Below are 24,725 nucleotides of genomic sequence, written 5' to 3'. Positions count from 1 at the left end.
GCATATTTCACAGTCGAGCGGCGGCACGGGTCGATGTAAGATTACGCGGATGATTTATTAGCCCCCCCCCCCTCCCCTGCAAAACCGTCTGAGCAGCTAAAGTTAGTTAACTGACTTTGTTACTTGAGGTTTTGTTTATCGCGCATCGAGGAGGCAAAGTATACATCTATAGGGAGAAGTCAATGAGCTCGTTAATGACGCCTGCACTTAATGGGGAAGCATCTCTCATTTCATGGTGGCTACACTTTTTATTTTGTATTTTTTCTTTCTCCGCGGGCTTCTTAATTCTGCCGCTCGATAAGGTTTTTGTCTCCCCGTTTCCAAGTGATGCTTCTTGCCGGTTTATTGTGTAAATATCTCACATTTGCATCATTTGTAATTGTGCTTTTTCTTCCCTTAGAAAAAAAATGTTAGTATTTCTGAGATGAGGTTTCAACAAGTGATTTCTTTTTTTTTTAATGGGATGTAATAAATACAATAAATAAATGAAATATTTGACACACTTAACAGAATATCATCATTTATTATTTTGTCATTAAATATTTCTATATTTTTAATGTACAGTGGTGGCTTGATATACGCAAATCATCTTTCCCCATTGAAATGAATGGAAAGGTCATTAATCCGTTCAAGCCCCCACCAAAAAAAAAAAAAAGTTAGTTTATGTTTTGAATAAGGAAAAATAGCACTTTATAATGGCACATTTATTTGCTCATAGCATGATAACACATTTTATGATGTGAATGTGAAATGTGTATTATGATTTAAAGTCTCCAAATTCATAGCCCTAAAACAACATCAACCAAAAAGGATGTAAAAATCGAATACAGGTTATAATATAGAACTGCTTAAAGTTGCTGGAAAATCATGAGAACTGATCTCAAAGGTTCTAGTGCATGGATCATATAGAATCCCATTTAATAATTCATATTTTGTCAGGTCCTTTTTGCAACAAGTTCCTTTTTTCTTCTTCTTCTTACTCCTTTTTCGAATGAAGCCGTATTCTCCCAGCCAACTTCTCCCTGCAACGATCCCCTCGGGTAGAATTTTGCCAGGAGGCACTTTTGTCCCTTTTTTACCTGCACAATCATCACAACCGCGTCGTGAGAAATAACGACTTCATCTCGAAAGCCGCCATCCGTCCGCCACACTCTTATTATTAAGTCTTTCACTTTTAACACTTGGAGAAGTTTTGCCGGAAAACTGTCACTGCCGATATTCTGGCAGCAGCAGATCCTGGCGTTCCGGCACTCTTACAACACTTGGCTGAGAGAAAAAAAAAAAAAAAAAAGATCCACTCTCATTGTGTTTTTCCACGCTGTCAAACTGGAGCTGCTGAATCCTTCTTATTTGCATTGCAGCCTATTTTTCCCCAGAAAAACACCCAAGAGGGAACGCTTGGGTCTGTGTTTTATTCGTGCGTAGGTGTAGAAATATATGCGTGTATAAACAAAAAAAAATGTGTGGCTTGTCAGTGTTAAGCGAGGAGTAAGACATGTCTGCGGTGAGTGATGCTTTATTCAGGATCTTCTCGGGGCTGAATGTGGAATTTGTTCCTGATCCCAGCAAGACTCGAGTCTCTCTGCCGGTTAAGACAGAGCGCAGGGAGCTCGCCGCCGCGCTCTGACAGAGCCCAAGTGTCGCATTTACACCACCAGGTCACATTTTTACGCCATAACCACGTGCTTTTACACCACAGTGTTGTATTTTTACACCACGTTGTCATGTTTTTACACGGCAATGATGTATTTTTAATCCCGCAATGTTATGTTTTCACACCACAATGTCATATTTTTACTTTGCGAGGTCATTCACGCACCCTAATGCCATATTTTTTTATACCGCAATGTTGTTTTTACACCACACTGATGTGCTTTTGCGTCACAATGTCATGCTTCTCAACATGCTTTTTTTTTTTTTTTTTTTACATTTTGATAGTGACGTCATGTTTTACACCACATTATTGTATTTTCAAACTGAAATGTCGTGTTTTTATTATCCCACAATATTGTTTTTACACTATCCTGCCACGTTTTTACACCCTGATATCGTTGTTTTACACGACAATCTCCTTTTTATACCAGGATGTCATGGTTTTAAACTGCATTGTCATTGTCTTGCTTTTACATGGCCATGTCAGATATTTACACAATGATTGGGTTTTGACACCACGGTGTCGTATTTTTACACTGCGATGTTTTCAGATTGTTTTACCCCATCATGGGAGGTTTACACATTTTTAAACAATGTTTTTACACCAGGTTTGTACACCACATTTGTTTTCCCACTGATTGTTGCTTTAAATCTTTAAATTTCTTACAGCTGTACTCCTTGTCCTCCATCGACTCTACCGTTGTGACTCTCTTTAAACTCCACAAAGGAACCTTTGTCGTCATGGTTCTGGCTTTTCCATACGACTTAATATCTTTTATTCATTTTTACTTCGGTGTCCAATCCCCCCCGAGAGCTTTTCCGACTTTTGCAGCCACACGCCTCCGGTTTGACCTTTTTACCACCGGCAAATTACCTGACGTGGCGCGCTAATGTGCTCTCAGGACGTTGGCGCCGTCGGTCCCGGCAGAGTCATTTATCCGGTCTCCAGATTGTGACAATACATCTCCAGATGCAGATTCCCCTTCATCTGAGCAAAAGAGGTTTCTCATTTTCATCATTTAGAGGCCAACACGCATGACGATATCGGCACCGATGTTTAGATTTGTAATCATTTAGCTCGTCAAGTCATAAAGTTTTGTTGTCTCCGTAGGTGTGTGACGGAAATACGCGCCGGATGTAATTTGTCTGTGATGAGCATCCTCGTCATCCACCAGAGTCTGAAGGTAAGACATGGCAAAGTGGCTATTGGTAATTATGCTAAAACTACATGGAACGGCATTTATGTGGATTCATTAAAAAGAGGTGCTTCTTTTTCTTTTTTTTTTTGTCTTCGACTTTGGTGCAAGGAGTGCAATAAAAAATGTAAACATGCGCTGACATTTAGGTACCAATTAAAAGCGAACTTTCTGTAGACAATCCTCACAGGGTGATGTCGCTAAGGTCTATGGTCAAGCGAGTGCATCATGGTTGTATTCGGCGCTCGAGCATGCAGACATTTAACGATCAGAAAACTTTCAGGCATTATTGTCTTGTAGCTCGCCAAGAATGTTGCTAGTTTTGAAACATTGGGGAAAGATCTGGCACATTATGATGAATACTACGGGTACTTGAGGTTTCATGTCGAGAATGTTGTAGTCGACGCTCTAACACTCACGAGATTTTATGATCCTCAAACATTCTGAGATTCTTGAATCAATAATTCTGTTGTTTTGGGAAAGATATTTGACACGAGATGGTCAATTTAAGCTGACGTCTCCAGTCAAGCGAGGGCGTGGTTCTCGTCGGCGCTCGAGCACAAACATTTTACCCTTGTCGAGACTTGAGGGATTATTGTCTTGCATCTAAGGAATAATTCTGTTGATTTAGAAAAAATTTTTGACACAAGATGTCGGTGTAACTGAGTTTTAAGGTCCAGTGAGTTCGAGTCGACGCTTGCAATTAATTTTTATTTAAAGGGTAGTAAATCCCATTTCTTACACACCACTAATCTTGATTTTGAGATTATTTATTCCTATCCGTGTTCTGCTCCAGTGGCAAAAGCTGGCCGATTGTCGGGAATAACGTAGATAGACGGCGCCATTTATTCCGCTCCACTTCCTGCGAAATGAGTCTCTCTTTGTTTTCCGCCAAATGTCACTCGGAAGTGATGGAGTGCGAGTCTGTCGGTGGAGCGATTGCCCATGCTGGAGTCTGATCCCGGGTCATTAGGAGATGGGAAGTCGGGACCCCGGGACTGTGGCGGTCCGGCCGCTGCTGATGAGATAGAACTGAATTACCCAGGAGTAGACGGACTCGCTGTTGACTTCTGGGGATCGAAGTGCTTGTTGAAGGCGCTGGTTGGGCCATCCAGATTGATTGCTTTGGCGCATGCTGAAACATATCAGGGAGCACATGTTAAGTTTGAACAGTTTCACAAGCAGTGTGTGGTTCTAGTCAGCGCTCTCGCACTTTCAGGGATTGTCCTACATCGAAGTCAGAATTGTAATAATTTTGCAACAATATCTGATCCAAGTTGGTCAACGTTGCTAAGGTTTCAAGTCACGGTTCTGTTTAGTGCGCTAGCCTTCACCAATGTTGCCATCCTCAAATTTTCAGGGGTTACTGTCTTGAATCTAAGCAAGAATTCTTCCGATTTCTGTGCAATAGGTGATCCAAGATGGCAGATTTAGCAGACGCGCGGGTGCATGGTTTGAGTCGGCGCTCGACCAAAACCAAATTTGATCAATTTTCAAGCTTTCAGGGATTATTGTCTGGTACCGAGGCAGTGATTCTGTTCATTTTGGAATGACATCTGATAGAAGATGGTTGATGTAACTGAGTTTTTCTGAACAAGCAAGTGCATGTTCCGAGTCACTACTCGAGCGCTCACGGCAAATTGTTCCGTCCTCAAACTTTCATTGATTGTCCTACATCTAAGCAAGAATTACCTTAAAATTTGGTACAATATCTGATCCAAGATTGTCAATGTCGCCACTCTAGAACTCAGAAATACTGCAATTCTCAAACGTAAGAGTGATCGTTGTCCTAAATCTAAGCAAGAACTTTATGGATTTTGGAAGAGTGTCAAACATAAAATGGTCAATGCAGCTGAGGTTAAAGGTCGGGTGAGTTCTAGTTGTTGCTTGAGCACTCACGCATTTTGCCGTCCTCACACTTTCCAAGATGATTGTCTTAAATTTGAGCAAGAATTAAGTTCATTTTGGTATGACATCTGATACCAGATGGTGGGTGAAGCTGAGATTTATGGTCACATGAGTGCGTAGTTCTAATCAGTACACATTTCACCACACTCAAACTCTGCAAGATGATTGTCTTATATCTAAGGAAGAATTCTCTTAATTTCTAATCTAATCAAATACAAGGATGGCAAGAACAAGAAACCAAGAATTCTGTGGACTTCAGTAAAACCCTACCTGATCAAAAATGGTCAAAGTAGCTACGTTTTGGGATCAAGCGAGTGAGTGCTCTGTTCTAGTTCCTCACAAATTGTACCATGCTCAAGTTTTCTTGGATTGTTTTTGTTTTGCGGGCCGAGCGTTGACAGACACAATCCGTTTATTTTACAGCACACCTCGGAAAGCAACGGTCACGATCAGCCCGGCGCGTGCCGTTTACTCGGAGACCCCAGAAGGCAAAGCGCAGCTGTCGGGCCGCGTCATTCTCGGCACTTAGCTCGCGTAATGACGAATGACAAGCCTCCGCAGTGAGGAAAAACGTCTCCGCCGGTCCCACGCAGAGAGCGGCGCTCAAAGGCACGCCGCAGACCTGCAGCGAATGAAAAACCGCAGGGCACCGCGGCAAACGCGGCCTCCGTCCGTCCCGCTGAGCGGTGCAGTCAATTATAGTTACCAGTTGCGCCGGGAAGCAGCTCGGTGCCACTGTGCAGCAGACTTCTGTGCTCAAGGGACACACTTTGATTTTTAAAACACAGATGGGCTTGGTCATTTGGAGACGAGGTTCAACACAAAGAGAGACATTTGTAAAATTGGTTATTTCAATAAAATCCTTCATTTTGTTCTATTTTTTGAATCATGTTAATATTTATAAAAAATGACAGTCCTATGCACAGGTGTCAAACAGCCACGTCATTCTATGTGGCCCGCGAGAGTGTGCATCGACTTTGTTTTTCGTGCTAAAATACCAAAATTGCAAATTCTCTTCACTTTTGAAAATATTGAGATATAGGACGCCTTTTTTGCTCCCAACCCCACTTTCAAAATAAAATTGATTCACACTCTAGTTGAACAGTTTTTACTGGCTTCTGATTTCAAAAGCAATTATTTTGGAACCATAACTGTGATGTGGCTGGCGACAAAGGTGTGTTAGACACCCCTGGTCTAATGTAAACAATTATTTAATGAAATTATAAGCTTCTCACGTGTATATGTACAATTCAAAGGCATTTTATGAAAATAAAACAAAATAAACATTTTATAGTCTTCAAGGAACCTTTGTTTTCACACTACCCCTTTTCCTCAAAAGAGCACTTTCATTCTCAAAAATCCTAGATTTTATTTTTTTTCCCAGAAAGAATGCATTTTTTAAGGATTTGTTTTTACTGTTGTATTATTCACTTGTAGAAAAAAATAAAGCAATTCTTTTATGAGATAAACATTAAAAAATAAATAAAAAAAATGACGTTTTAACTTACTAACTCTCCTTGACTTTAGTCACCCACCTGTGCACTATGCACTCAGTAAATACCCTGTACTAAACTGCCGTTGAATAATATGGGAGGCGGGCTGAATGTAATGTGTTACTAATGTGTAATAATGTATTTATTCCTAATGCATTATTGTATGAATGTGTAATAACATTGTTTGTTACTGCACTGCATTATACCGAAAGGGTGTCGTTTTTTTTTTTTTTTGTTTTGTTTATTTTTAGCGACTTAGGGTGACTGAAATATTCGAAACAGCTCTCGTATTAGATCACATTAGACAGTGCGGGAGTACTTAATGAATTGTCTGGCAAGTGAGGGGGGAAAAAAATATAAAAATCACCCTTCCTAACTTGCTGACAAAGCGCAACTGAAGATATGGCCGACGTAGGGGGTTTGGGGCGGTGGTAATGAGGTGACCCTTGAACTTGCTTCAAGGTGTACCATCATGATGAGGATTGTGGAAGGTCCGATTTTTCTCTCATGATCCCTACCTCATCTATTATTGTCTCCCCTGCTGAAATTAAGAGGTGCGATGCGAGTATGGCGGGAGCGGGGGGGGGGGGGGGGGGTATTATGTGGTTAAGCGTGGAATCATAAGAGGCGGACACACACTAGTGCACAGCAGTTGGTCCGAACAACGTATCGGTATTGCCGAGGCTAATAATGCGCGCTAGTGGCCACTTTTTTGCGGCGTGTGAGGCATCACGGGTGATTTACGACGCTGCTTTAAGGTATCTAGCGTGGAGGTTATGGACAACTGTCGCACAAGAGCAGCAGCTAGTGACTGTTGCTTGGGGCCACGATGCATCTGGCATATATTACGAAGCTTGTCTTCCTTAGTATGTCGGAGCCAGGTGAATTTATCCAGCTACTGTGGATCACAACCGCTGGCTCTGCGTTTCGGGGGAAATCTGGAAAGATGAGGAAAAAGTGACGTTACACTTTGCCTCCCTGTCCTATCCTTAAACCTGGGCTTCACTGGTTCCCTCCGTTTTATGAGGCTTACTACTTTCAGACCTGACAAATGACCGCCTCTTATCATTGACATGAATTCAAGCTCTTTGACTGCCTGTAATTATTTGCAGCGTTTCACCGGCACATGACTTTCCTTGTCGCTACCTCCCGTTGAAAAACACTCGCTAAGCCCCGGTACACACAAAAGAGATGATCTGTTACAAACGCCACACATGAAGGTAAAAAGAAATCTGGAATTTAACAGTTTATCGTACTGTATTTAGTGCGCGGCAATAATCTCAGCACAGCACACGCGAGGATTCTGTTCCACCGCCGATCTAGAATCGAGTGCTCCAAGACAGAAATGGCCATAAGGCCCGTCGATATGTCTGTCTGTGTTGTGAACACTCCGTTGAAGGTGAGCTTTAACACTTAACAACGTTAGAAAACGCATGTTGCTAACCGCTATCTAGCTAACATTAGGCGAATTCAATGCTGTTTTAGCGAATGTAAACCAAGAGATTAAATATTCCGAGTTAAGTGAAACCATCTCGGATTTCTTCGGACACGGCCAGCGACAGACGTTCGAATGTTTATGACGGCCACTTGGTCATCGTGTCGTGTCTTTGCCGCTGCATCCAAAGTTTCTCTGTACGCAGTGAACTTTTTATCCCTCTTCTTCGTACAGCTAATGAGATTGGAAAAGTTATTGGCTAATACATACAAAATGAACTCGCCAAAAGATCACTTGTCGGTTTCCTTTTTAAGCCTCGCTGGTTTTCCCATCTGCGCATGCAACACGGCTGACAAACAAATACCGAACACACGATTGAAAAACTATCCCGTAGCCCTTATAGCATTAACATCGTTATTTAGGATATAGCTTCACCGCCACTCTATTGGGTAGAGCGGCATATTTTATCTTTGAATTGGGATTGACTAAATGCTATATGCTAAGTAGCTTACTGACTAAAGTAAGCAAACATTTTCATGCTTGCGGCGTAGCGTGAGGACAATGAAAAATACTGCTTTGTCCGAGATTTCCCTCCTAAAGACCAGTTTGATTGTTTTTGTGGCTTTGAGACGAATTTGAGCCGCACGGCTTAAATCAACAAGGCGACGTGACGTCCCTTGCATTCATAACGACTACATTAGAAGAAAAAGAGCCAGCTGGTCTTTCACTGAACATCAGCGAGTCTTTTTGAACTTTTTTTCCCTTCGTCTTTGTTCCAGTTTGTTTAGGTTTTGAAAGCCGCTGCCGCAAATATGGAACGGCTTTTTTTTTTTTTTTTTTTTTCTTTCTTTCTTCTCTCTCTTTCTTTCCATCCAAGGTTCTCTTGAAAGTGAGCGAACGAGTCAGACGCTAAGTCGTATTCGTCCGTTGTTGTTCGGTGTCGCGCCGCACACTCCAAATCCCGCAAAATCATTTTCACATCAGCAGCAGTCCTATTTAAGACTTTCGACTTCCTATTGATTTTCATACAGGGCGTCTTCATCCCTCGAGGTTGTTGAGGGGCTTAAGCAGGTATTTATTTTCAGGCTCTTGGACTTGAGCTGTGGCGGGTGATGTCATGTTAGCGGGTAATTATTTCTGTGACCTTGTTCGTTCCTTCTCCTGTATAATAGGAGATAAGCTTTTGCGGTTTTATGTATCGTGATGAGACGTCTTGTCAGTGTAGCTGCTGTAATGACGAACATGTTGGCTGCCCATCGACGGCAAGAACGACGACTTAAAAAGCCGGCCAATGGCTGGACACAGAGACCCGAGGAAGGCCGGTGGGTTGCTTTCTGAAAAGGGCCTGAAAAATGGAACAAGAGGACATCTGGCCACTTGAGGTTCAATTAAAAAGATGGCCAATTACTTGACAGTTCGACAGAATATTGACTAAGGTAGTAAAACTCCGGATAAGTAAAAATAAATCCTGTTGAGTAGCTTTTTGTAAATCCTGAAAAATCGACAAATCTGGGAAAAGAGGACGCCTGGTCTCCAGAGATAGTTTTAAAATTTACTGTTATTCTTTGCAACAGAATACCAATTCAAGTAATAGAACTCCAGATTATTTCACAATTTTTCTGGGGTTGCTTACTTGACAAAAAAGTGGACAAATCTGGGAAACAAGGACGTCTGCTAACCTCCGATAGTGTTTTCTTATTTACTTTATTTGTAATGGCAAAAGCCAGTGTGGGTACAGTCTTCAATAAACACAAATGAGTGAGGTGTAAATGTTCCGGATTTAATTGATGAAGTGAATAATTGAACATTTAACATCATTTTTATTGAAGAGTCCCGATGGTGGACACAGCAGAAATCAAGCATCTCACACGCATAACCGAAAAAAAGTTGGAGCATTCGTAAGTCAACATACCATTGTAGTACTTCAATACGTACAGTCATTATATTTTATAAAACCAGTTTATTTGTTTGCAATTGTTTGTTTTTTTCCCCCAATATCCAATACAATGCTATTTTTTTCTTCATTAAAACATAACCAAAAATGATTGTTTTTTATTTTATTGAAAATGTTTTTTGACCGATTATTGGCATTTCAATTAATTTCAATGGGAACAAGTTACAAGCTTGGTTATGGAACAAATAAACTTGTAAGTCAAAAAGATAATACAATAGTCAATAAGAAGTAGTAATTGGTCATTTTTGACTTCTACTGAGGATATTATGGCTGGTGTTCCCCCCGTTTTGGTGCCACTTTAGAGGCTTTTTTTTGTGTGTTTGTTTTTATTTGCCTTTCTTTTATCAAGCTTACAGCCTCCCGCCAGGATGCGATCACAACTTGAGCATAGCAGCGATGCATGCTGGGATTCAGGCCGTTAGCTCTGTGAGCCTTTTTAAATCCAGCTCTCATGTAATAAGTGTTTTTCTTTCTGATATTTCCCATGATGCTCTTTTCGCTCCTGTTGTTACTGAGGCAATAACAACAGCAAAAAAACAAACAAACAACAACACAATGTACCATCTTCTCAATAGTCAACAAATGGTCACTAATATGATTTTTCTCAAGGCTATTTTGTCTCCAAAGCTACTGTATTAGTCATAGCTAATACTGTGTATACTACTAGAGTCTAAAATGGCCATAATATTTCTTCAATATAATACTCAATGGTAGGCCTGGGTATTGTTAAAAACTTCATGATTCGATTCCAATTAGTTTTTTTTTTTTTTTTTTTTACATTGTGATTCAATTCCATTTTGATTCTTTTGGTTGTGACTCAATTCGATATGGATTCAATTGCTTTGATATTGTTTCGATCAGAGATATATACACGGAGTATGTGCTGCTTGCTCTGGTTGCCATTTTGTTTTGGTTGAGTGCGGCCTTCGTCCGTACAACGCAAATAACACGCAAAGTTCCCCCACTGGCCAGGAGATGAATCGATTTATTACAGCAGCTTACTGAAGAGTTGTGACTGTCTCCATGTATTCCTCTCTGTATATCTGTATTCTACTGCCCCCAGGTGGCCAAGGCATGCACAACAGAAGGAGCAGCACAATGATCATTAAAAAAAAAAAAAAAAAAGTGGCCGACCTGTTTAATTTCTTTACATGCTATTAAATTAAGTCATTGCTGTATGCTTTTGTCAACTACAATAATATAGAGTGCTATTTTTCTTAATAATACAAAAAAATCTTTACTTTACAAACATGTATTTTTATTTATTTATTTATTTATTGTTTCTCCTCTCATGACTGGAGCGAATTGGGAGCATCCAGGCACAGAGCCGAGGGGAACGCCTCCCCTTACAACTCACCTGTGCGCTCCCTTTCTTTCCTTCTCCTTTCTGTCTCGAGGCGGTGTTGTTTTGCTTGTGCACAAAATCAATAGCTATTACACCAGAGAGAAGATGGTGCGGCGTCACCGCCTGCCTGACGGCTGTCATCTCCTTTAATTGCTGCGCTAATATCGTCCCCCGCTCAGCCTGGATGTAGGTCAGCGGGCCTGCAGGCGCGCCTTCCTCATCAGCTCCTGCTCCTCCTCTTCCTCCTCTGGGCTCCACCAAGCGCAAACACGACGAAGACGAGTTTGGTTTAATCCGACCGTGTTTCGACTCTGGCAGTAATAAGACTTTCATAGCATTACCTAAGTAAACGGGCAATTTGTTTTCGAGTAAAATTATGGAGTACTCCGTTGCCATGTCTTGTAACTGTAGTTTTAAAAACAGTAAAATGTCAGGCAAACCTTTTTGCTTGCAGTTTATTTTTTAATACAATAAACACAAATATAAATTCAACACGACCTGGCAGCGGACACAGAGCAAAACAATAAAATAGAAGCAAATACAAATACATAGGCAACGAACTGCATAGGGTGATATAGTTACATATTAAATTAGGTTACAGCATAGCACGCAGTGAGTTAAAGGTTCTAAACGGGCTAAAAACAGGTGCAGCGAGCATGTACAATAATCATCAGTGACTTTTTTAAACGATGATATTGGGATGAACGAGGTGAGTTTTATCATTTGTTGTAGAGCGGTCCAGTCGTTTGGGAAGCAAACGATGCACGGTGAGCAGAGAGCGAAGATCGGATAAATCTTGCCAGCGAGTGTTTTATGTATATGGTTACATTTATCGGAAGAAGCCCCACCCCAAAAAACCAAAAACCAAAAAACAAAACCCTGATGCTGTTCTAATTATTAAACAAATGTGCCTTAGGCTGTCCACAATTTAAAAAAAAAAAAAAAAAAAAAAGGCCACTCAAAAACGTTCAGCTTTATCACACAGCGCAATGCCACAGACGTTTTGAGGGCACGTGCAATTGGCATGCTGACTGCGTGAAGTAAATGTTCATTTCCTTGCCGGAAGCCGTTTCTAAACGCGTTTCAGAGAATTTGGCAGTGCATCCTAGCGGCCTCACTAGCGCAGAGCACGTGGAACCACGCCTGCCCAGGAACGCCACATCCGCACAGTTTCACCTCCATCATCTGAGACCGCCCACTCAATCCGTTGCTGCAACAATCGCTTTTGGAGAACCAAAGCATTTCTGCACTGCGGCGAAATACAAAGAAGAAGTGTTCACTAACAAATTGACGTAGATTTGTCAGCGATATTTGAGAGAAGTCGGCCTTTCGTCGACATAGACAAAGTCTTTGAACTTTGATTTTAGCTCATGAAAAATGGCATCAAAAAAACAGTGTTGTTTACTTTGTGTTCAGTATATGACGAAGCATAATAGAATTTTCAAAATATAGTTTTTCATTTTTCTCACCGATTGCATGTTATTGTTACGTGTAAAAATATCTTTAAGAATGAGTCTATATCATTTTAAGCAAAAATTACAACAAAAAATAATAACACAACCGTGAAACCAGCAAGATATTACCATTTTTTGTGCCTATTATCAATGCATTACTTATTACTGAATTATTGTATTATTTGTATAAGCTGAATACAATAATAACTGTAAAAATACGATAATAAACAAATAAAATAGAAATCTTGAATGTGAATTTATTTATTTCTGTACTTATGTATACATCTTCAAAATACAATGTTATTAATTTTAACTAATTATTTTCCAAAGTGCAAAAATGATGAAAAAACGAAGCAGTAAAATAAAACAAAATTTTTTTTTATTCATGCAGCTTGAAAATACCATATTTATTGAAAACATTTATTTTAAAATGACACAAAATAATCAACTTAAAATAAATGGTAAAAAAATAATAAAAACATAATAAAATAAAAACAAATATATATATATATATATATATATATATATATATCAATGAAATACCAATAATTGTTCATGTTATAAAGGAGTTGCAAAAACGTTTTTGTATTTTTATTTTTTTATATTTACACGACGTGTGCAACATTATTTTGGCACACGCGCGGCGTTCTCCATCCCAAAAACGCCAGCTCCAACGTGCTTTGTGTTGGCCCGTGCCGGTATATTCCTCTCTCGTCTGTGCGGTTTGCAAGTGACGGTCCAGATGTGTGTGTTTTCTCTGGAGGCTGTCGGGATCCCAATCAAAAACCCTCCGGTTGTTTTTGGAAAGACGGCAGCTGTTGCTCACAACCGCTTTTTTTTTTATGTGTTTTTTTTCTTTGCACAAAGTCTCCGATTGCGCCTGCGCTTGCTTCTCGTCGTCACTTTGTGTCCTGTCGGATGAATCGGTACCGACTTGATATTTGCGGAGCTTGTCGGCGGACGAGAAGTGCTGACTTTGCGTAACTCAGCTTTGATTGATTGCCTCGAAATCGGGTTCAAATAACCTGCACGACGCTGTCAATCAAGTAGACCTTTACATCTGTTATTTCCCATAGGAAATTATGGAAAGTGAATTTGTTCCAGGCACCACTACTGTCATAAAAACGTTATTAACTCGACGGGTAGTGCTTTAAAGTGTAAAAATAAGTCGTGTGTATCGGAAAACAAGTTAAAGACCCTGTACAGGGAATTAATTGGAGCTATAGTGTTAAACTGTTTTTTTCACCATTTCACTCGGCTAAAACGGCGACAAGTGACGCACTTTGGAGTCCGGCATGAGAATCCTAAATAAATAAAATGTAACAAAATTTCATGAAGTAAAGACAATTCCATAACTCAACGCAACTTTATTTATACAACGCTTTCACAACAGCCGCAGCTAGCACGTGTTATGAAATCACATTCAAGCAACTCGATACAATAAAATTACATTCAGTACAATTTGATAAAATGACATACGATAAAGTTAAATAGAGTTAAGTTGCGGTAACAAAACATCTTCAAGAGTCACCTCCAAACTGTTGTTGATGATGTCAGCAGTTTTTAAAAAGGTTTTGTGACACAGCTTCTACAGTGAGCTCGTGCGGGTGTCCCCAATAAAGTGTCTTTTGTGCACAGACCCGTATCGGTGTGTCTTTTATCCAACCACGTGTGCCAAATAACGAGGCAGGGTCTCTGACCTTGACTTGATTTTTGGTTGAAAGGCTCCAATTTGGATCGAACGCGGGCCTCAGACGTTTGTCGTGTTGTCGCTTGGAAGTGTTCCCGTCGAGGCGCATTGCGTCCGACGGCCAGAAGAGCACAGGTGCTTGAAACACATTGTGTTGTATGGCTGCAGTGTGTGTGTGTGTGTGTGTGTGTGTGTGTGTGTGTGTCGCCAATGTGTGTGCACTCACCCAGCTGGGCTGGACGTGTCCGGTGGCAGTGTCTCTGGGACCATCTGCCGCCCCGCCAACCTCGTTCAAATGCCAAAGCCAAAAACACGAGGATGGTCCTTCTGTTGCCTTTTGGACGGCTTCATCACGTCCACCGAGGAGCTGATACTTTCGGAACAAACCACAAATGAAGACTGCTCGAATTTCTTTTGCCTTTGAAAAGACTCATCGTGCTTCCGTATATGCTTTCTCCTCATGTAAAAGATGAAGAGACACGTCTGTCCATTCACAAAACGCATCGTAAAGGAATTCTTAAAGATGTAGCTAGCGTAAGGGAAGCTTAACAAGTAGCCGCTTCGGAGCATCCGCCGAAATGAATTTATTTATAAACGCTGAATTCCTGCCGTTAGTCTTGACATTTGTACTCTTTGAAAAGCTCGCTGCTCTCTTTTTTTCTCTCTGGAGTTGGCGCTCCTGTTGAGCGATTTCAAGTCAAATTCTGGATGCGTTGAGGATACTCGAAAACCTAATGAGGCTCCAATTTCACCATTATTTCGTTTCAATTTAGGATCTTTTTATTTTGGTCATATTAAGTGCATATTTAATCATTTGCGCCGTTCGTGGACTGTGCGAGCGTCGCACAGTCTCGTATTCGCCACTGGCGCACAAATGAGTCACTGAATAAATGAATCGAATATATTTTCCCATTTATTCAATTGAGTCTGGCATTAGATTCTCTGCGCCTGTTTAATATTTCATGGGTGTGCTCGCCTCCATTAGTGACATTTGGATGTTCTTAAACTGTACCGCCGCACAATATCTCAAGTTATTACTGTCTGTTAAAATCAGGACTATTCCATACTCAAACTCAACACAAGTTCATCTTTGTAAAACTTTAGTGTTTTATAGTGGGTGTGACCGCGAAACTGAAATTGTCTCTGTGAGGCTTTTTTCAAGTGCCAAAACTGGACATGTAATTTGGTAGACATGTCTATCATAATTCGATACACAATGAAAAGAACTCTGAAGAAACACACAGACATCTAGGAAATCAGCCATTTTAGTTTGAATTGGCCCTTTTGGCCAGCAAAGTTTGATAATTTGCCATAAAACACTCATCATTTGGGTTTCCGCCAAAGCCCGTTTCATTGAGCAGTATGACGTCTTGTAGTCATGTCAAGCATGAGTAGAGAAATAATAAGAAATAATGCCTGAAAATGCACAGGAAGTCTGCCATTTTTTGTTTTTTTTTCAAAGTCAGTGTATGAAAACTGAAAAATGTATTTTGTTTCTTGGCCCCTGTTGAAGATTTCTCTCCGAGCGTGGGCGTGTTTTAAAATGGAGCATGCCTATCGGGGGACAAAGAGCGGGAACAGCAAGTCTTGCTTGTTTATTACTTATTAGCGATTCCGCTCAAACGAGTTTGTTTAGCACGTACTTAATTACCTCCATCGCATTAAACCTCCGAATAGACATGCCTGTTCTTGGCGGCTGCGTCGACGGCAGCCCGGCTCGCCCATGGCGCTGATTTGATGTGAGCTCCGCTAGACAATTTGCAGTTTATTACTGCTGTGTCCAGCTCGGTCCCTGATGAGATTAATCAATGTCTGCGAATCACTGGCGACGCACTGTTTGCGCTCGCCCGAGCTCATATCGGAAACGATTCCCGGACGAGCCGATCCGCAACCGCGATCAAGTTCGGGCTGGGAATTGTGATGGCCGGGCCACGGGGACCAAGGCGGCCCCTTTTTCCCCAACCCAATTTTAACTTAAAGACTCTTGAACTCTTGGTTTTCTTTTAATGGACTTCGACTTTCAGTTACAGTGGTGCCTTGACTTACGACTTGAATTTGTTCCGTGACTAAGTTGGTTACTTAATTTACTCGTCGATCAAATAAATGTTCCCCTTTTTAAATGAATTGAAATGCTATTCATCTGTTTCTGTTTTTGTTTTGTTTTTAAAAAGGAAAATCTTACTGGATTGTATAACAACAGTAAAAAAAATGGTTTTATAAAGTTTAATTACTGTACATACCATAGTCTTGGTGTGTTGTCAGTGTGCCTTTAACTCAGCTGTTCTCCGTGTGGTACAAGTACCGCTAATGGTACGTAGCGCCCTCGAGTGGTACGCAAAAATAATCATTCAATTCAATAGTGTTGCGTTGGCTTAAACGTTTGTTAAAAATCAGTTACAGTGCATTCATGAAAGTACACTTCAGTTGTATTTAACTTTTAAGTCCTTTACATTTTCACACATTTATTTAGGAACATTTTTGAACTTACATGCAATGATTATTTATGTGGTTTAAAAAAGAAAAATCTATATTGAAGTGGAATGTTAATGTTCAAATGGGACATTAGGTTACAGTGGCTTACAATAATATGATATTGTTTTTGTCCCTACCCTACTGTATTTTAATGTTTGCATTTTATTGAGATGGCACTTAGTGTCAAACGTTTGTGAACCACTGCTTTAACTCTTTCCCTGCCTGTTGTTCTCAAAGCGGAGTTCACCATCTCGCCAGCCGTTTTACAGCATCTTGACTGCTATTTCCAGACCCAAAGAATATTGTGTTCTGTGACAATGTAAGAATTGAAGAAGTTAGTTTCGCAGACAAACTGGGCGAGACGCTCATACACGCCTACCCATTTAGAAACGTAGTTGACAAATATATGCGTCGGTGTCAGTAATAGGCTAGGTTCCAGTCGACGAATCAAGTCAATGAGTTAAGGGGCTTGACCAAGGGAGCGATGTCAGGAGCTGGATCAGGGTGAGCGTCTGGTTGTGAGTTGTGGCCCACAACAGGTCTCATTCTGTTTGTTTTATCCCGTTCAATAAACGGCCGAAAGTGCACCAGCGACTGTGACTCCCCTTGCCCACTTGCCCTTTTTCTTTTCATTTCACGTGCATGGCTGCGTATCTGAAGCTCGCTCGTATCTCAAATTTTCAATTCTCAAAGCATAAATCAACAAAGGGATAGCCCCTAACTTGAAAATCTCATGTGAACTGCATCTAATAATCTCGCGTGGGCTAGGCCAAAAGAGAGCACGACAGTCTTTTGTGTTACTGCAACACTTCTCGTAATTGTGTGAAGGAGAGGTGTTGACTTTGATTGATTGTTTACCCCTTTTGCTATTTGTACACACACACACACACACACACACACACACACACACTAAGACGATGAATTATGTATCGCTGCACAGGAAACAAAGCAATCAATATAGTAAGATGGCTGCCTTCGCTATTGAACAAAAACACTGGCAGTGAAGAAAAGAGAGGGATCAGGTGTTTATGGAGGCAATGTGGATGCAAGTATTGGGACGCAGCCCCCTAATCAACTAATCAATCAATCACAAGATAGATTAGAATCCTCACCAAAACAACGAAGTTATAATCGATCCCTACCATGCATTTGGCACCCAGCGGTTGGGGCGCAAGGGTATTTTGGAACCAAAATAACTGTTCTTTACTGTACCACTTTTTGGCACCCTGCTGTTCGGGTGTGAGGGGAATTTGGTACCACAACAGATCTCTACCATGTCACGTTTTGGCACCCTTCTGTTGGGGCACCATAGTAATGAGTTGGTACCAAAACATCCTATCCCTACACGCCACTTTTTGCGACCCTGCCTGTTCTGCACCAAACATGGTGGTGATTTGGGACCAAAACAAACAATCGCTATCCTACTGTACCACTTTTTGGTATCCTGCTGTAGGGGAACCAAACGTGGTGAAGATTTAGAACCAACGCAAGCAATCCTTACAATATCATTTTGTGGCATCCCTGCTTTTGGGACACCACGCATGTTGGTGATTTTCTACCAAAACAACCGATCTTTACTGTATCACTTTTTGGGGGCACCAAAAAGTAGTGATTTGGTACCAAAACAAGAGTTCCCTGAGGTAGACCTTTTTGTCACCAAACATGGTTGTGATTTATTTTTCCAGAAGTAGTAAAGGGTGCCAAAACAACTGATCCATACCGTATCACTTTTAGACACCCTTTTCCGAGGGCACCAAATGCTGGTGAACAACCTATCCCTGCTGTAACACTTTTGAGCATTCTACTGCACGGGAACCAAATGTGGGAAAGGGTACCATAACGACAGATCCATACCCTACCACTTTTCGGCACCCCGCTGTTGGGGTACCAAAGGCAGTGCTCGGACACCTAAAGGCCGAACCTAGACAAACTGATTGGTCAACAGAGAATGTTAAAGACCGAAAACCAGACCAGGATTTCGAAGCATGCAGAGGCAAGCCGGAATGTCATGCTTGCATTTTCCCCCCAGCGTAGCGTGCAGGGTTTCGTTAGCCACCTCCGCTAGCTTGCTCGGAAGCCATAAGAGAGAGACGGGGCTGATTAAGAGCTACACATCGCTGGAGGAGAACGACCTTGGCGTTGGTGTCGGAGAATGTGGGAAACGCTGGCGAGCAGCGGCGCTCCCCAGACGAGCGACCCAGCGCCAGCAATGAGCTGCAGGCTAATGTTTTTTTCTACGCTTTTTCTTTTCTCTGCCGTACTGGCGAGTTCAGGAAGTTGCCATTACCATGTGGCTGCCGCATACAATTTGATCTTATCGAAAAAAATGCATTTCTGCACCGTGTAGAAAGGTATAGGATGGGTGTGATTAATAGATTGTCCATTACCGATTATGAAGAATCTTGTCACTCATTTCATCCGTACAATCTAACGTTTGTACCGAGCTTGTATTTGGAATTGACTCTAATACATTTTCTCTCGCTTAATTTTGTGCCAACTCGTTTGCTGCCTGAGGAGGCAGCGGTAGAAATTGCAAATTGGATCCTTTGAATCTGATCTTTAAGAAACGTCTTTTGTAAGCGAGCTTGCGTCATCACTACGTCTTTTTGACACGTGCCCTATAATGGAAGTGCTTTTTTGCCACCTAAACATTTTGCAGTAGAAGTTGCCAACATAAGGAAATCAGGGCGAACTTTGGTGCTCAACTATATTCAACTTTCCAAAAATAAATACTGTCACATATGCATAATCAGGCATTCTGTAGATTTTAGGGACCAATTAGTCCGTGTTCCTTGATCTGATCTTTCAGAGATGGAGGATTATTGTCCCATATTAAGATAAGCACCCTGCGCATTATTTTAGGCTCGTTTGTGTCGTCACTATGTCTTGAAAATTGGCACTGCAATGGGTTTTCGAGTGTGCCGCATGAACATGTTGCAGCAGAACTTGTCAGTCGGAAGAAATCTTGAAAACAAAATTGGGATAATTGTCCCACAATAAGACAAGAAGTCAATCTTGTTTACTGTGAGCATGTGTCATCACTACGTCTTGAAACGTTTTTTTGTTGTGTGCCGCGAAAAAAGGGTTGTGTACAAATAACGTGGGTTCACTTGTTGCTATTCATACAACCGAATAATAACCTTGTTTTGAACTAAACAGGCCCAGATTTCACATTAATTTAGGAAATTTGTGAGTTAATTGAGATGAGCTCATTATTTCAGTGTGTATACTTTTTGTGACATTTTTGCTTGCCATGAGATTTTACTAATTTAAGATATGTGCCTTGGCTTAATAAAGGCTCGGTAACGCTGATCAAGATTAGTGACAACTTTATAAGATGATCTGTCATTAAAAAATGAGGAAAAAAAACATCCAGCACTGTGAGGTGGTTTCATATGAGTGATTCCACCTTCAGTGAACTTTTGACATTTACCATTTGGGGCGGAAAAAAACCCCATCCAAACATTAAGAATGAATATTTTTAGTCATGATTTCATAGTTCACATTGTCAACAGAGGCCTCTATAATGTGTTCGCTGCACTCAATCCATGACAGAGGCACATGGCATTTGAGCGCATTGGCCTTGCTTGACTCCAGACAGCTGCTTGAAAAGACGACGCCGGCGTCTTCTCGCGCACTTGGTGATGTTATCCACTGCATAGCGAAGGCAAAAAAAAAAAAAAAAAAACAAACAACAAAAAAAACCATGCGTCAGCACTGTGTTTTGTCATTATTTTCTCCACTTTACGTAGCCCTACGTTAACGCGCGCCGGCGAGCTATTACTTTCCGACACTGCAGTGACATTTTGTTGAAATAATAGACAGCTTGACACAGACGATTTTCCCTCATATTAAATTGGTACCGCGTGTGGCGGTGCTGCAGCTACGTATTGCTAGTGCCGCACGCACCCTCAGAGACTGGGGCTCTCGAGCTTTTTGGGTCTGGGGACCCCTTACAGGGGAGACATTTTTCCTAGAATTCCACCAACCCCCGCGATTCGTGGGGCGAGGGACCTTGCTACCAATAGCAAAACCACTAAAAAGGTTTATAATTGCCACAAGATGGCCGCAAAGCATAACCATTCTCGAAATGAAGCACCTCGACTCACTTCAACATAGCACTATCTTGTTGACTAAAATCCAAAGGTTATGATCTGTTGCGTTGTAGCCAGCTAAGCTAACCAGGCTACGTAGTCAGTCTTACAACCTTTTTCTTGGCTATCTATTGATTTAGAATTTTAGTTAACTTGATAAACAAAATCCAAATGTTATTCAACCAACGTGAGGCCTAAGCCACCTCAGCTAATGAGGCTGGATCCTGGATGCAACATTTGTTTTAGCTATCTAAGGTTGGTAATCAAAACGTTAACATTATTCTACTAAGGTGAGACACATAGTTACAAGCCAAGACAGCTACGATAAAAAGGGTAGCACCTGGTCACAAAGTGTTTTTAAAAAATTGTTTACGAGCTATCTATCACTTTGTTGCTCTATCTCGTTAACAAAATGCTAAACATTCCGCGACTACCGTGAGGCCTAGATACAAGCTCGGCCGGCGAAGCTAATGAACACGCATTTGAAAGTCAACTTGAAGAGAAAAGAATGAGAAGTCAAAGATGGATGCCTCCATCACCGCTCTCTCTGAGCTCGATCGCGCCGGCGACTCCAAGAAGCTATTGTGTTTACAAGGCGAGTGTGTAGTTCCGCCTGCTCTCTCCGCCCTCCTCCAGTGGAGGGTTCTCAACAGCGCTGTGCATTTTTATTGCTTGTAGAGCAATCATTCTCTTTAAGCCCCCAGGCTGAACGCTGAGTCAGCTCACCCTCGCATGGCGATTCTCTCCTTCAGCCCGAGGGGGTTATTGATCTCGCACCCCACCTTTTATGAACAGGAAATGTTCCCCCTCGAACCTGCTTGGCCGCACGGGAGAAACAGTGTCACACTTGGACGAGATTGATAAATCTAGTTTGCATGTACTGTATGTTCATCATGACAGGAAGCATTGAAATCAATAATGTTACAGATTATGCAAAGACACTTCACTAACATACTTTACATTTGCTATACTATAAACGATTTGCTTGATAATCTGCGATCTAGTGTGGGTGCGAACGGTAAACCATGATATAGCAGGGGGAATACTGTATATTGAACTAATGGTGATCTCATCTCAATTTACTCGCAAATGCATGCAATCGGAGTCAAAATGGGACCATCGAGGCACTCGCCGACGTTGAATCAAAAATGTGGCTGTGCAGGAGCTGATTAATGTCGACTGTGGAGTAACACGTGGCCATGACAACACATCTGAGGGTCATTTTTTTCTCACTTCCTACACCACAAAATGAGGCCTCGTGATTCTAAGTTGATTAGCACGGCGTTGCTGCGCGCCGCTTTCTCTTGTGAAGGAAAATCTTAAAAACACTCCGCCGCTCGCTCGTCTGCAGGCGACGAACACTCTTTTTCTTTGCCGCACGGTGCATGACAAGCGAGCTAGCGAGCAAGGCGCCACCGGGAGGGGATCGATGGCGGCATGTGAGCCGGAGAGAGACAAAACCCTTTTTTTTTTTTTTTTTTTTTAGCAAGGTCGACGTTTGAATAATTTATTTGTTTTTGTCCTGTGGAGACTTTTTTTTTTTTTTTTTTTTTTTTTTTTATCAGCATGGAGACTTTATTGGAGACTGACTTAGTGCTTTTTTTTGGTTTTTGTTTTGTTTTGCAAGAGAAAATCTCCAATGAGCGCTCTTCCGTGCTTAAAAGTCCATAATTGCCTTTGGATAATAACACACTCGTCTACATAAAACGATGTTTAAAACTCTTAATTGTCACATTTGGGCTAAACTTTGACCTGTTTTCTGTCTGTTTAAAAGTTGAAAAAGCATTTTGCTTCCCCACGGTCACCTCTGTGGGGAATTTGATTGGTCAAAGATCAGCAAACAATTTTGCTTTTCCTCTACTGATTCTTTAACTCCTGCAATACCTCTTAGATTAAACTGACTGAATAAAACCAGGACCAAAACTAGAACTTGTACCAGTTCTAGAACCTGAAGTCAAGCAAGAACCAACACTAGAATTAGAACCACAGCCAAAATCAAAACTAGAACATGAACCAGAGGTAGAACTACAACATAACTGGAACCAGAATTAGAAAGAGTGGAGCCACATCTAGAAGTAGACCCAGACGCAAGACTATACCCAGAAACAGAACTAGTAATAGAACCACAACTACAACTGGATATAGAAGCGTAACTAGAACTGTACCAGAACTACAACCTAAAGTAGAACAAGAACCAAAGCCTGAAGTAGAACCACAACCAAAATCAAAACCAGAACATGAATCAGAACTAGAACTACAACATAAAAGCAACCACAATTAGACAGAGTACAGCCTCATCTGGAGCTAGAACCAGACGCTGGCCTGGACTAAAAACATAATTGATTTTTCAATGAAAAGAATCACATGGACATGCTTGGCCTTGGTTGGAGGTCTGCTCAACCGAGTACAGTCGAAGTGAAGCAAGTGTAGCTAATATCGAGGCCAGTGAATGTACATTGTATCATGTACCTATTTGTTACGTTGCTTCTAGAATGGAGACATTTGCCTCACTGTCAGCAGTCAGTGTTTCATCTGTCCTCTGAATGTCTGCTGATATCTCCCGGGGTGCCCGCACACACGCACACACACAGACACACGCAGACACACACGCAGCAGGTGTCTGGCTATCCCCCATTGCCATCTTATGTGACCATGTCTGCTTGAGTGACAGCGCTTAGTTTGTCTGGGTGTCCGTGGTTACGGCCCAAGGGCTCGCACCCAGAGGACCGTGACCTTGTCAACGCTCCTGAAAGCAGAGACGGATGGCCCCGGGCCCCGAGCCCTGAGCTCATTTTTGCCCCTCGCGCCGCTCCACAGAAGCTCTCCGCCAAAAAACAGCCTCCATTTTAGCATCTCAATTTACTCAATGGAGAATAAACATATAAAGAAAAACTAATCCTAATAACTGGAAAACTAGTTTTATAGTACCAAAGCTGGCTTGTGGATGTTGGGCGATCAGGTGTCGGGCACCCTGCTGCTGCTTTTGTTTTGCCGAGCATAAGCGCACACCAGCTCGGATATCAGTGCTGTCATCTTTGAGGACTGATTCACATAGAGTCACACAGAAAGCTACAATCAGAACTCCATCGACCGCACAATTAGAATTAGCGGTAGAACTAAAACCCGAACTAGATTTGGATCCAGAAATAGAACCAGAATTACAACTAGAACCACAACTAAAAATAGAACTAGAAGAAGAGCATGAAGCAGATCCAGAATTCTGTTTATGTCTTGAACAGAACTCAGAACTCTCACTCTGTATCAGTCTAGTACTGGAATTAGCACTATGACCTAGAGCTATAACTAGAACGTCTTCGAGAACCAAAATCCTGTGGCGCTGTATGATTATGACTCAAACGAGAACTGCAACCATATTTCTGACTCAACCTATGATTTAAACTAAACCAGACGAGACTAAGAACCCAGACTCTGACTATATATTCACAAGTATGACAACTAGAACTGAGACTCAGATTGTGACTGTAACTCTGCCTAGACATAGTCGTAGTACCGGTACTAGAACCTCGGATAACTATGACTAGTAACACAACCGGAACCAGTAATCGGACTATGGCTATGACTAGTACCAGACTACAACCAGTACTTAGACTCAGTCTAGATTTAGAACTAGAACCAGAACTCCAACTTTGACTATGACCACAATTAGAATCAGAACCAGAAGCAGGAATCTGATTGTGGCTATGACTACAGTATATAGCTATAACAATAACTATGAGCCTGAGAAGAACTAGATTTAGACTATAGGTAGCACTAGAATGAGAGGCCAAGAGAACAAAGTGCAGAGGAGGCAGTTGTTCTGGGCCGTTCTAGTCGTTTGTTTTTAAAGTTTTTAAAGCAATGTCTGCGCATGCGCGTGTGCGTGCTTGCATGACCGACCACTCAAGCAACTAATGAGAGCATTTGCTGAGTCGGCATTTGAAGTAATTCGTCACTCCACTGATTTGGATCTCGGCGGCTACGTTTGAGCGTGATCGTCTCAACACTTTTGTCCGTGGAGTATCTCGTCCAAT

At 41.5% G+C, this 24,725-nt stretch overlaps 1 protein-coding gene across 1 annotated transcript in view; it reads left to right on the top strand.

The window, feature by feature from the left end:
* The window catches only part of LOC133416767 (kelch-like protein 29), a 163,645-nt gene that overhangs the window by 7,788 nt on the left and 131,132 nt on the right, over positions 1-24,725 (top strand). Inside the window, exon 2 of the mRNA XM_061703933.1 lies at positions 2,765-2,837. The gene's annotated coding sequence lies outside the window, so the exon portion shown is untranslated. The remainder of the gene's footprint in view (positions 1-2,764; positions 2,838-24,725) is intronic.

Source organism: Phycodurus eques, chromosome 18 (assembly GCF_024500275.1).
Source record: "Phycodurus eques isolate BA_2022a chromosome 18, UOR_Pequ_1.1, whole genome shotgun sequence".
NCBI classification, from domain to species: Eukaryota; Metazoa; Chordata; class Actinopteri; order Syngnathiformes; family Syngnathidae; genus Phycodurus; species Phycodurus eques.
The sequence above is the reverse complement of the archived record's forward strand: the minus strand, read 5'-3'. Positions and strand labels throughout refer to the sequence as shown.